The sequence below is a fragment of the Canis lupus genome, chromosome 10 (assembly GCF_048164855.1).
Source record: "Canis lupus baileyi chromosome 10, mCanLup2.hap1, whole genome shotgun sequence".
NCBI lineage: Eukaryota > Metazoa > Chordata > Mammalia > Carnivora > Canidae > Canis > Canis lupus.
Genome location: NC_132847.1, coordinates 7,282,716 through 7,295,572, shown reverse-complemented (window position 1 = coordinate 7,295,572; position 12,857 = coordinate 7,282,716). Strand labels below are relative to the sequence as shown.

General features: G+C 46.8%; 1 long non-coding RNA gene across 15 annotated transcripts in view; it reads right to left on the bottom strand.

The window, feature by feature from the left end:
* LOC140641187 (uncharacterized) overlaps positions 1-12,857 on the bottom strand; it is a 91,911-nt gene that overhangs the window by 20,698 nt on the left and 58,356 nt on the right. For 8 of the 15 annotated variants that reach the window (XR_012037702.1, XR_012037709.1, XR_012037710.1 and 5 more), the window contains one exon: positions 3,063-3,216. This is a non-coding gene — a long non-coding RNA (uncharacterized lncRNA). Of the gene's footprint in view, positions 1-1,913; positions 2,563-3,062; positions 3,217-12,857 lie in introns of those variants that run through there. The other 7 variants (XR_012037705.1, XR_012037704.1, XR_012037712.1 and 4 more) reach the window with 2 other exon arrangements.

The following is a 12,857-nucleotide window of genomic DNA, read 5'->3' as shown; positions in this document are numbered from 1 at the left end:
GTACTCTCTCCCTGATTTCAGGTTGTTTAGCCCAAGATCCTGCTCCCCTGAATATTCCCACGGCCCCAAGCATAGCAGTCTGCAGCTGGTTCTGCATGGTCCGTGTGCCAAGGCTGAAAACCGCAGGGCAGCTGGGGCCCAGCACCATGGATTCCCTATCAGCAGGGTCAGGACAAGGGATGCTTATTGTCACTCTTGTGGAAGACCAGGCAGCCGGTCCCCAGCCCCAGTGTGGAAAAAACAAGGACAGGAGTCTGGCATTTTGCACCAAAACATGTCTCATTCTCCCACTGAAATCATTTTTATTTTTTTAAAGTTTTAATTTATTTATTCATAAAAGACACACAGAGAGAGACAGAAATACAGGCAGAAGGAGAAGCAGGCTCCCTGTGGGGTAACGGATGTGGGACTTGATCCCGGGACCCAGGATCATGACCTGAGCCAAAGGCAGACGCTCAACCACTGAACCACCCAGGTGCCCCTGAAACCATATTTAGACAGCAGTTATGTTAAGCTGAAGTGACATCACAATGCTCCCAGTACCAAAGAACATGGGGATGAGAGAGTGAAGGATTTGGGGGCCAGTAGAGAAATCGAACTAATGCTGGCACCACACTTTGACTGGAGAGTGTACTTTGGATGGCCACACAGTAAATGACCGCATAAGCCCCTACTGGTTTCTGAGCTGGGAATTTATTCTGGCATTCTGAGGAGGTATTTAGAAACAGCAGAGTTTACCTTGTAGCGTGGAGCTAATGGCCGAGTCCAAAGCATAGTTAGAGACAGGGTGAGCTAAAACCTTGGACAATGGAGACTTCTTATATTAGCATGCTCCCTCGTGGCCAGGGGGACCCTAAATCAGAAGGGGTGCAGGCAGGGAGGGCAGGCCCACGGGGAGACTCTAGCAGGCCCAGGAGGGAGCGTGGAGTCTGCACGCCACCCTTTGGCACCAGGTCCAGCAAGACTTTCAAGAGAGATCCGGTGAGGAAAGGGCAGAGAGGCTCACATTGCAGGGGAGCTCTCAAGTACAGAAGAATTTCTGTATTGGCACACAACTGCCCGAATAATGCCATGGAAAGAAAGACCTGAGTATGGAGTAAGACTCAGCAGAGCATGACTTCTGGCAAATTTTTAAGCTCTCTCAGTTTTGGCTTCCTTTTTCAGAAAGGGTGGATAGTACCAATAGCCATCTATAGGTATCCGTGAGAATTAACAGAGACAGTGCACACGAAGTGCTCAACATCAGATGTGGAACATGGTAGGTGCTTGGTGAGCGTTAGATACAAGGGCTCTGACTACCCCATCACTACGCCTGTTGTGGTCGCTACTCCTCGTCCAGAAGCACCCCCCAGCCCCAGTGCTGCATGGCACAAGCTCACTCCGAAATAAGTCACAGAACATCTCAGCTGGCCTGTCACACAACCCTAATCTCTATATGTGCCAAATCCACCAGGTACAAGGGGATGGCAGTGGTGGCCATCCTTTCGGGACTTACGTCCATGGGTAATCATGCCTCCAGAAAAGTGTTAGAAAAATACAGCATGATAAAAATGATGGCTAGGGTGAGGGAAATGAGGCACTGGGGAGCATGGTCATGGTCGATTGAATCCCAAGAATGGCTTCAAGAAGGATTGGACTGGGATTCTGGAGATGGGCCTGGGGTCCTCTGACACTCATTCCAACCCTCTGCAATGCTTTCAAGGTCACACAAAAGAGGGGGCACCTGGGTGGCTCAGTGGTTGAGCATCTGCCTTCGGCCCAGGGCCTGATCTCAGAGTCCTGGGATCAAGTCCCACATCAGGCTCCCTGCGGGGTGCCTGCTTCTCCCTCTGCCTGTGTCTCTGCCTCTCTCTCTCTCTCTGTGTCTCTCACAAATAAATAAATAAAATCTTTTAAAAAAACGAATTCACACAAAAGGAAGAAGTGGACCTATGACCTTCAGGTATCTACTTTTTTAAGGGCCTTTAGTTCTTCTCCAGCAAAGCAATTCTCAGAATCTGACTCTGCAGAACTGTCTGGTCTCTGCGGGCTCGGTGCTGGTGAAAATGAGGCCGAGCACTGCCCCGCTGTCCTAAAACCAACTCGCCACCATTTCCCGGCAGGTGCTGTGAACTGGCAGAAAGTGAGGGACGAGGGAGCCATCTGGACCTGATTCGAGGCGTGTGCTCCCCTTCTGATTACAACACACGAAGTCCAACCATTTCTGGAAGGAGAGAGACTCCCGTGGCCATCGTGTTAGTAACCACTTGAATACAAACGGGACAACATTTTTCTTTTGTCTTCCTGCCAAGTCTCCAGCTCCAGAGATGTGGCTTTTAGGATTTCCCATAAAAGCCCAAAGTGGCAGCATAAATAAACTTACCACAATAATTATTCAACCCCCCCCCCCACACACACACACACACTCCTCTCCAGCTGCCCCATGGAAACCCTTATCTTTCCTCTTCACGAAGCTCTCTGAGATTTATGGCCTCATTGAGGATGGATACCACCTTCTTTCAGGGGCAGGCCTGTGCCTCAGGTAGCTGTGGCTCCTGGATGGTCTGCATAATTAAATCGGGGCTGGGGAAGAAGGAGCCTGTTAAGATACTGGCTTGTTTTCTTCAGAATTATATATTCACAAAACAAGCTACTGGCGGTGAACTTTATTTCTCGACTACGTTCCTATGCTGCTGGACGGGAGGGTACAACCACAGTTTTGAGTCACTGCAGTATGGTAAAAATGCATGGGTTTTAGAGGGACCCACCGTTTAACAACTTGGAAGCAGCGGGACCTCAGACAAGTAACTTAAAGATCACTGAGCCCGAGCTTCCTGGGGAAGCTTCCTGTTATAGGGAACAGGCTGTTCCCTGTTATAAGCTTCTTCCTGCTATAGGGAGATGAAAATTCCTAGGAAGGATTCTTGTAAGGATTGGAAATACTATTTACAAAGTGTCTAATGTCATGCCTAGCGCGAAGTGGGTTCTTTTTTTTTTCCTTCAAGTTTTTACTGAAATTCCCATTTGGCAACATGCAGTGTAATGTTTATTTCAGGTGTAGAATTTAGCATTTCAACACTTACCTTAGGACACCCGGTGCTCATCACAACACAAAGTGGGTTCTTAATCAATGGCACTTATGCTGGCTGTTTTCCCATGGCGAAGAACTGGATCATAGTTCTCTGAAGGGGAGAGAATTTACAGCGTACTAGCTTGGTTTTTTCAGTGGTATTTTCTCTATAAAGATTAACACAAGGTTAATGATACAAAGATTAATACCTTTTATAATATCATAGCATGTAACGACCAAAGCTGACGTAAAACCATTATTTGAAGACTAGGATGGAGACTCCCTGTCTTGGTCCTGTCCTTAGGAAGGGCCTTTCAAAGACAAGACTGGGCACAGCCATCCCAGATCTAGAAGCCACCCTCAGAAGAGGGATCAAGATGGTTGGTGGCCCTGTCATGAGTATCGATCGAAGAGCGATGAGTGTGATTAGTTGTCCTCCTCTCTCATTAATTAATTAGCACATTTAACAAATGTTTATCAAGCACATCCCGTGTCAGGCTTTGTTTTAAGTCTTAGAATAAAAGAGAACAAGTCTTCTGCTTCATGGGGCCCCTGATCTCCCATAACATTCCTATCACTAGATCAGGGACCGAGGTCTTAAAAGCCAACATTCCAGAGTAGGCTATCCACTAGGGCTCGTAGGCACTGGCTGCATGTGGGTTTTCAAATTTGTAATTTAATCGATTAAAATTAAATAAAATTTAAAAGTCAGCTCCTTCAGTCACATAAGCCACATTTCAAGCACTCACTAGCCACATGAGGGCTGCAAGCAGAAAGAGCATTTCTGCCATCACAGGAGTTCTACAGGACAGCACTGCCTGGAGGCTTTGCAAGCCCACACCATATGCACGGTCACAGGCCTACAGGATCCGGGGCACAATCAGTGTGTCCACAGCTGTCTAACCTTCCAGAGCTGTCCCAGGCATGTCTCATCAGAGATGAGAACTGAGGCTAGACATTCTCTGCTGCATCTCCACTAGCTCTCCTCCTTGAATAATCATCAGACAGGAGAGACCCTAGCTTGTCTATAATCAAGTCTTCTTGTCTGAAAAAATGTCCATTGTTTTCCAGCTCATCCAGCACCTTCTTTATACTTTATCTGCCTAAGCACCAAGGAATGAATGGAGGACCTATTTATTGACGCCCGTCTGCTTCATCTGACCCCTTGGACCCATTTGGTTCCCCCATTATGGTTTTCTCATGGAGCCCCAATCTTGTGGCTTTCACATTTCGGTTGAGATAACTACTCTGGGTCTTTTCTACTTTGCTACCATGGCTGGACACAACTCATTGGCTCAGACCCTTGGCACGATTTCTTAAAAATCCCTTTATATAGACATCCTCTGGCCCTCCCTTACTACTTGGTGCTGAATGTCTCATACCAGCAGGAAATAACCAAGGTGCTGGTTTTATAATATTATTTTTTTTTAATTTATTTATTTATTTATTCATGAGAAACACAGAGAGAAAGAGAGGCAGAGACACAGGCAGAGAGAGAAGCAAGCTCCATGCAGGGAGCCTGATGTGGGATTCAATCCCGGGTCTCCAGGATCACGCCCTGGGCTGAAGGCGGCACTAAACCGCTGAGCCACCCGGGCTACCCTGGTTTTATAATATTCTTTAACAAACTTAAGAATATCCTAAAATTCTAATATTAGTAAATTACCATGTCATGAAACTCTATGGTATCAGGATTCGTGCTTGAGGTGTTCCCAGCCAACTACACAGAATCGAATGCCTGACGCACATGAACTCGGTGTTGTGAATACTGTGCTAACTGTTCAATTGTAACTTGAAAACAATGAAGAAAGCTCAGGACAGTCTGTCACAGTAGAAGGGCATTGGCTTGGATAATAAAACTTTCAGTTTGATTTCAGAGTGAATCAAAGGATTGATTCTTTTATGTAACCAATTTATCTTCCTCATTACCTTATGACTGAGCTAAAATCAGGTGTCCCTTAACATGCAAGCATGTTAGATGGCCTCACCTGCTCATTTTTGCCTTCCTAGTCCCTTCTTCCCTTTGAGCAGCTCAAGCATAGGTGCTACTCAGGCACACAGTGTGTCTGGGCAGATCCTTTCACTCTGAAAACATAGATTCACTGTTGTGGGTTCGCTGTGAATACTGGCTGCTGGCTGCCTCACCCACGTCGTTTTTCACCTTCTCTCCCTCCCTCTCTGTCTTGACTTACACCTGGCCGTCTCACCTTCTCTAAATGTATCAAATATGTTCCAGCCACAGGCCATTTGCACCTGCCATCTTGTCTCTGAAATAGCTACTTTCTAGGTGTACATAAGTTCAGTCCCTGTCGGGATCCCTGGGTGGCGCAGCGGTTTAGCGCCTGCCTTTGGCCCAGGGCGCGATCCTGGAGACCCGGGATCGAATCCCACGTCGGGCTCCCGGTGCATGGAGCCTGCTTCTCCCTCTGCCTGTGTCTCTGCCTCTCTCTCTCTCTCTCTCTGTGACTATCATAAATAAATAAAAAATTAAAAAAAAAGTTCAGTCCCTGTCTTCATTTATGTATTTTTCTCAGAAAACACTTCCTTGAGAGTTCTATTCCCTTGTTCTCTTTAAAATTCCTGTAGCAGTTTCCACTAACAGAAAATACAACATACACATTTATAGACTATCTATTCCCACTAGAATGTAAATGCCATGAGAGCAGAGACAGTATCAGTTGACTCTTGCTGCATAATAAATCACACCAAAACTCAATGGCTAAAAACAGTAGCCATTTAGGGGCACCAGTGGTTGAGCATCTGCTCTTGGCTCAGGTCGTGATCCTGGGGTCCTGGGATTGAATCCTGCATCAGGCTCCCCCTAGGGAGCCTGCTTTCCCTCTCTCTGCCTGTGTCTCTGCCTCTCTCTGCATCTCTCATGAATAAATAAAATCTTAAAACAAAACAAAACAGTAGCCATTTATTTAGCTCCTAACTCTATAGCTTGGCAATTTGGACTGTGCTCTGCTGAATGGTCCTCCAGTCTGGGGCAGGTTTGGTTGATCTTGACTACAGCTTGCTCAAACATCTGCATTCATTAACTAGGTTAGCAGAAAGCTGGCCGGGTTTTGGCTGGGCTATCTTGTTTCTTTTCCATGTGAACTCTTACCCTCTAGCTGTCTAGCTTGGACTTACTCATATCGCAGTCAGGGCTCCAATGCACACCTGATTTTTGTCTCCTTGAATGAATCACATTTGTGACAGGGCCATTAGCCAGCTGAGATTTAAGGAGTAGAGAAATAGATGCAGCCTCTTGCTGAAAGGACCTGTAACACCTTTTTGTAGGATCCTAGATTCAGGGTGTGTGTGGGGGGATTTGTGGTTATTTTTATCCTCTCAGGAACTATCTTTGTTCTAGTCACTTCTGGATCTCTAGCATTATACAGTGGCTGGCTCGAAATAGGCTTTCAACAAATACTTTTTGAATGACTAGAGGTAACTGCAGAGGCCCCAAACCAGGAAACACCAAATCTGTTGGAACACCGTCACAGATGGATGCTAGGGCTGTGACTGTCACGGCTAAGCACCCACCATCACCCCTTGCCTCACGGCTCCCACAGAAGATGTGCTCCCACAGAAGATGTGCTCCAAAGTTCTCCCTTTGTTTTGCTGGCCTAAGGCATCCGATTGGCCCAGCTTAGCTCATGGGACTGCCCCGTGACATGGAGGGGAGAGACCAGGCTACAAACACATACTCTAATTTCCACAAAATAAGAAGGAAATGGATACTCCTCCTCAAACCCCCATAGACATCCAATATAGATACACTATTTAAGAACCTGTCCCAATGCCTATGTTTGGTTAATTGATAACAATGGTTGATGTCAGGCAGCCTGGATGGCTCAGCAGTTTAGCGCCGCCTTCAGCTCAGGGCATGATCCTGGAGACCCGGGTTCGAGTCCCGCATCCGGCTCCCCGCATGGAGCCTGCTTCTCCGCCTCTCTCTCTGCATCTCTCATGAATAAATAAATAAAATCTTAAAAAAAAAAAAAAAACAATGGTTGATATCCATCTGTGTGTATCCACACACACACACATGCAGTATTTTGCAGAGAAGGGAAACTTTAAATTCAGCCAAATAACAATTCTCTCCAGAAACAGCTGTTTGGTGAATGAATTAGTTATTTTGTTTCTTTAAAAAATCATGTGGCTTGCTCAAAGAGGCTGCAAAGTTCTCCGTGTACCATTATCATTACAAAGGGATCATTAGAATGAGTGGCTAGGAAGTGCTCTATCATTTAAAGCAGTCATATGGGATAACACACAAAGACCCTGTATCACTGTCACTTGAATAAATATGTGTATTAAAAAGGGGAATACCTAGAATTGGTTACTGTCGTGCAGAGCAGCAGACAATTTCAATTGTATTGTATAAAGACTTAGAAGCAATAATAGGATCTCATGGCCTTTAAATCAAAGCTTCTTAAGAAGAAAAGAGAAGCTATAGAAAATAACCCACACAAAACTGGTATAATTTTTCATTTATTCCCTCCAGGCTTTAGAAGGCAGTTACATAACCACCAGCACCCTGACACGCATGCGTGAACACGCACCTACACCATAGTGCCCCAGTTTGGGATGAGATTCCTAACTTGAGGGCTGCGGTTTCAAGGAGTCGGAGGAAGCTATAGCGGCAGGTGGGGCAGTACGCCCGCCCGCGGCCTGCCCACCCCCCTGGCCTTGCCATGCCAGGAACTTCAGACTCCTTTCCAAGGGCTAGCACCTGCCTTTCTCTGCTGGAGGGCTTTCTCTAACCTCGGAAGCCTGCTTTCCTGTTTGGCAGGCCAGAAACGGCAGACAGTTAACGCTCCTTGACCAGCAGCCCTCACCCAACAACCAAAGGAGTAGCATACAAATGCCCAAGCCCCCTCCCCCTTTGAACAGGACAATTCCGAGGCATGGGTTCCTCCAAGAGAGCACGTCTGCCAACTTTCCCCGGGTAGGGATGAAGCTCAGCAGCCCACAGGGGCAACTGCTCGATAAAGCAGCTTTGGTGGCTGTCCCCTTTTCTGGTTTATCCCCCCAACCCACTGCCGGAGCCTCCTTGCCTTCCGAATAAATTGCTGCCTGCAGGGTTGGTTTATACGGGAAGAGAAAACTAATACAAAGCTCCAACTTTCCAACCACCCTCTCCCCTAAGAGACAATCTGCCCGGGTGGTTCCTTGGAGCTCCTTGGTTTTAGAATGTGGGCCAGGTGAGAACACAGAACCCCCGAGGGAAGCCTCAGGTCAAACATTGTGAGCTATTTATAGCTTAAGGAACAGGCCGGATTTGACTGGAGGATGCTGAGGGTTTGGGGCCTCGAGGAATGCACACCCAGGGTCGAGGGGAAGGAAGACGGGGGAAGGGCGAGGTCTCACGCCCCCACCCCATCTTCTCCCTGGGTTTGGAAGAGTCATGCTAGGGTGGGCTCAAATCAGAACACTGCAGATGAGGCCCATCTCCTTGATTTCACTTGCAAATCCTGCTTTCTCTAAACCTCTAATGTCTTATCTTTAAAATGGGAAGAATAATAATACTATCGACATCTGAAGTTTGTTAGAATTCAATGAAGCGCTCCACGGAAAGCGCTAAACCCAAGCGAAGCCTGGCCCCTGGTAAATCTAACAGGGACTTCACTGTGAACGAATACTTTTTTTTTTTTTATGATTCTCTTTGTAATTGTAAATAACAGAATTAAACCCTGAGCTTTGAAAAATTAAATAAATAAATAAACCCTGAGCTTTGGATTTGTCCTCCTGACCGGCCGAGGGTCCAAGATCAAAGAGTAACATAAAAAGTCAGAGTTGTTGCTCTGTTTCTAGCCGCTGCGCCACCCCCCCAACAGCCCCTGCCCCCGGTCTCTGGTTCAGGGGCGCACACACCCAGCCCTGCTGACTGTTCCAGTCCATTTCCTTCCTGAGCTGGAACTGGGCGACCCCAGGGCAGGGCGTGGAGGGACAGGGATCTCACGTGCTTTGAGAGATGCACAGCAATCGCAACAACAAAAAAAGGGAGAGTGCTCCTGGCTACAAGGTTAAAGTCTCCTGTAAAAAGCGCATTATCCCAGATCCTCTCCTGCTCCGCTCCTCTTCACCGCGTGAGCCATTCTGCAGCGCCGGCAGCCGTCCAGAGCCATTTTTCAGGCGCTTTGCAGCAGATGTGATCATTATAAAATGCACCATCAGAGGACTATGGTATTTATTTGTTTTCCTTAATTTCAATTTTTACTAGCTTTCCTTTAAAGACAGCAAGGCGCAGATTGAGCCATAAACTGTCAGATTCTGTATCTTCTGAGGCTACCAATTTCCTAAAATGTGAGATGATTTAAATTTCCAATCAAACGGACAGATAGGAAAATACATTGCTACTCCGGTAGGAGTTGTAAAGCTCTCAAGCTCTGTTTTGCCCCTTTTAATCTTTATCAGCACAGAGTATTGATACGGACAGAGAGAAAATAATTGCACGTGCAAAATGAGGAGCGGTTCACCAGAACCAGGTTGGGGTACGGGTGGGGAAGGGGGGCTGCAAGTAATTCCGGACGCCTCACGGAAGAACCCCCTTTTTGTCCTGGCCCAGCGGGCTTGGGCGTGATGTCAAGAATCACGAAGCTCGTGCAAACTGCCCGTTAAGAATTAGTAGGCAGGATGGCTGGAATCCTGCCTGGAACCGAGTTTTGGAAGCCAGCCACATCAAAACTAATACGTTGCAAAGCCCAATCCAGACAATGACGATAAGTCCACTGTGGGAAACATAACAGGTGACACTGGTTTTCTTATTGTTGTTGCTCCGGCTTGTTTCAGGCCGCTGGTTTGTTTTGCCTTTGGCCAGACAAGATGCAGGGAGAAGGCAGGACATCCTCTTGGAGCGCAGTGTCCCTGATGGAACCATTTACCTGGCAACTTGAACACCTAGGAGCTTGCTCGCCTGGTGCTGGCAGATAAGGATTTGAATGTGAGGAGCGGAGGGTAGGAGCCCGAGGGGGTGGAAGGCGGGAAGCAAGCTAGAATACACCGCGTCGATAAGCCAGCTTTGACCGTAAGCACTTGAGGCTCCGGCCTGCTGGAGCCTCTGGTGGCTGCAGACACAAGCCTCAGAGCTGTCCCCCTCCGCGGCCAAAGAGGCTGGGCTTTCCCCCCACAATTCCTGCTGGAAAGCGGGCTTCCAGGGTCATCAGCTCCAAGGGCGGAGCCAGACCCTGGGAGTCCACGGGACCGTGCCTGCAGAGGAGAGGGGACAGGACACCAGCAGCATCTGCTGCGAAGTCCACTCTTCATGGTGGACTCTGCTCCCGCCACAGGCCAGCTGGTGGCCGGGAGCCAAAGCAAGCACCAGGAAAACGCGATTCCAGGAAGAGCCAGCAGCCCTGAAAAAAAAAAGGCAATGGTCCTGCAAACATGTGGTGATGTTTTGCTAGGCGCACGGTTGTGGGCTCGGCAAAGGGTCCTCTGAGGGGATTTGCAATGCCTATCAAACCATCCAGAAAGGAGCTTCCAGCCCCGCGGTGTGATGGTGTTCAGTGGGTAACAGGCATGGAAAAGCGAAGGCCTCCGGGGACGCTGGGCTCATTAAACGCAATCCTGTTTCTCCTTCCTTCACTGCTGAAACACACAAGCCCAAATCTCCCAAAAGCCCTAAATTTGCAGCCATAGTCATCTCTTTAATTACTGTGTCTGGTTCACTTTATTTGCAATCATGGGAGCTTTTTATAGCCCTTTCACATCTCTGTGCGAGGTGTCAAAGACTCCTGAAGACCCAGTGGGGGAGACGTAAGGGAAAGTGCTTGCTCAGGCCAATGAGTATGCTACTGCCCTTTCTCTAGGTCACTGAAAAGGTAGTTAAAGCTGCTCAAAACTGAAGGAGACAGAAGCCGGCAAAGCACTAAGGTCAGAGGGACCACAGGACTAGACTGATCAAAATATGGGGCAGCCTAAGTAGTTTACAGAGTGAGTACAGAGTATGTTCTAGTAGATCCTCCCGTCAGAACCAAGGGCTTCTTTCCCAAGGAGTGCTGTGGGCTGACAGCGCGTGGCCTGGGTACTGTCTAGGGAATGATCTTAGCGAAAGGGGCTGCCATGCCAGGGAGGCGTCCCTTCCCTGGAAGTAACCCCCCTCCAGTCTATGAAGGGTACAAGCCCCCTCCACCTTGCCTCATTTGGGGTTCTTCTGAAGGTTGTACCAATTCCAGAGCTCCCTTTGGCTGGGCCCGCCATTGCAAGCACACAGTCACACAATTCAGCTGCCTTCCAAACAGGGAGAGCCCTCCCCAGTTAACTTCCTAAATGCAAAGTACTGCTAGAGTCTATGTCTTGGGGAGCCCAACTTAAGGCAGCTGCACACCATAGTTTCTGTATGAAATGACAGATGTGCTGGGGCCCTCCGTGTCCAGGTGTTTCTGGAAAGTGCTATGTTGAGGAAAATATGCTCAAGGCAGAAATGGCACACCAAGGGTGGTTGGGAAAGACCCGGGTGCCTGGCATTCCCATGTATATTATCCTACAGTGTCTCATTGCATTCTGAAAAATTCGTACATTGAGAATGATTGAAAATGTTAGTGCATAAAAATGTAAATTTCTGCACTGTAAAATAAAGAACTAGTACCACAAACAAGGTAACAGGACAAGTGAGAAATTGGGGAAAGGATCTGCAATATATGTGAGAGACAAAGTGATAATTTTCTTCCTATGTAAAGAACTCGTCTTGAAAATAATAATAATAATTTAAAAAGGCCAGCCATCAAAAAAAAAATAAAAATAAAAAGGACAAGAAGAGTGAATTGAGTTGGCAGAAAAACAAATGATAAAATGGTCTTTTCACTTATAAAAAGATATCCAACCTGACTCATAAGAGAATGCAAATTAATACTAACGTGAGATGTCATCTTCACCTAACAGATGAATCAAGATCAAAAAGTTGAATAGCATGCTGGGTTGGCATATGTGTGAAGTAATAGGTATTCTCATAAAATTCTGGCAGGTGTATAAATTGGTACAACCTTTCTGGAAGGCAGATAGGCAGTTTTAAATCCATAGATCCATTGACTCAACAAGAATTTGGCTCTTCGAAGGGTTGATAAATCCAAAATGTGTGCAAAGGCACACCTGCAGGGGTATTCATTTTAACATTGTTTATGGTAGCAAAAAAACCAGAATTGTTCACCATTACATGCGAAAGTAAATAAATGTATAGTAAATCCATTAATACTATACTCTTCACCTGGCTCTGCCCTTCCTGGCCCTGCAAAGGGTCAGGTCCAGGGTGAAAGGGCGCTGAGGTTAGGGGAGCTCACTGACTGTTCAGGCCGTCAGTTAGGCTGAGCCCGCCCCAGTGCCGCCCCACGCACCTCACTTCTTTCCTGGGTTTGGTCAATTTGACCATCATCCCGCTGGGCAGCAGTACCAGATTCAAAACTGTTTTGCAATGTTCTTTCGGATAAACACTGACATCGAAACACATTGTATCACCGTTTATGTTTTAACAGATTACGTAACTAAGTTGCTCTTGCTTTAAGAAAAAATTACTTCTATTGTGAGTGTAAATTCTGGTATTTAATTTTTGGATGTTCAGACTCATCTAAAGGAACTCTTTTTTCCCAGTAATCTTTCGTCAGGGAGTTTATCAAATAGCTTTCAGTCACAGAATGATTTAAAAGCAAATCTTCCCTAGGTTCATCCTGTTTGTTATGGTCTGAGGCGTTTTTATTCACAAGGGTTCTAAGGATTTTTATATAATCTGTGTCAGCCATAAATTTCTGTGTTAAGGGAGCGAGAATCTTTGGAGCAAAGCTCTCTCAAAATGTTTTTCAAGGTACTAATTTCTGAAAAACAA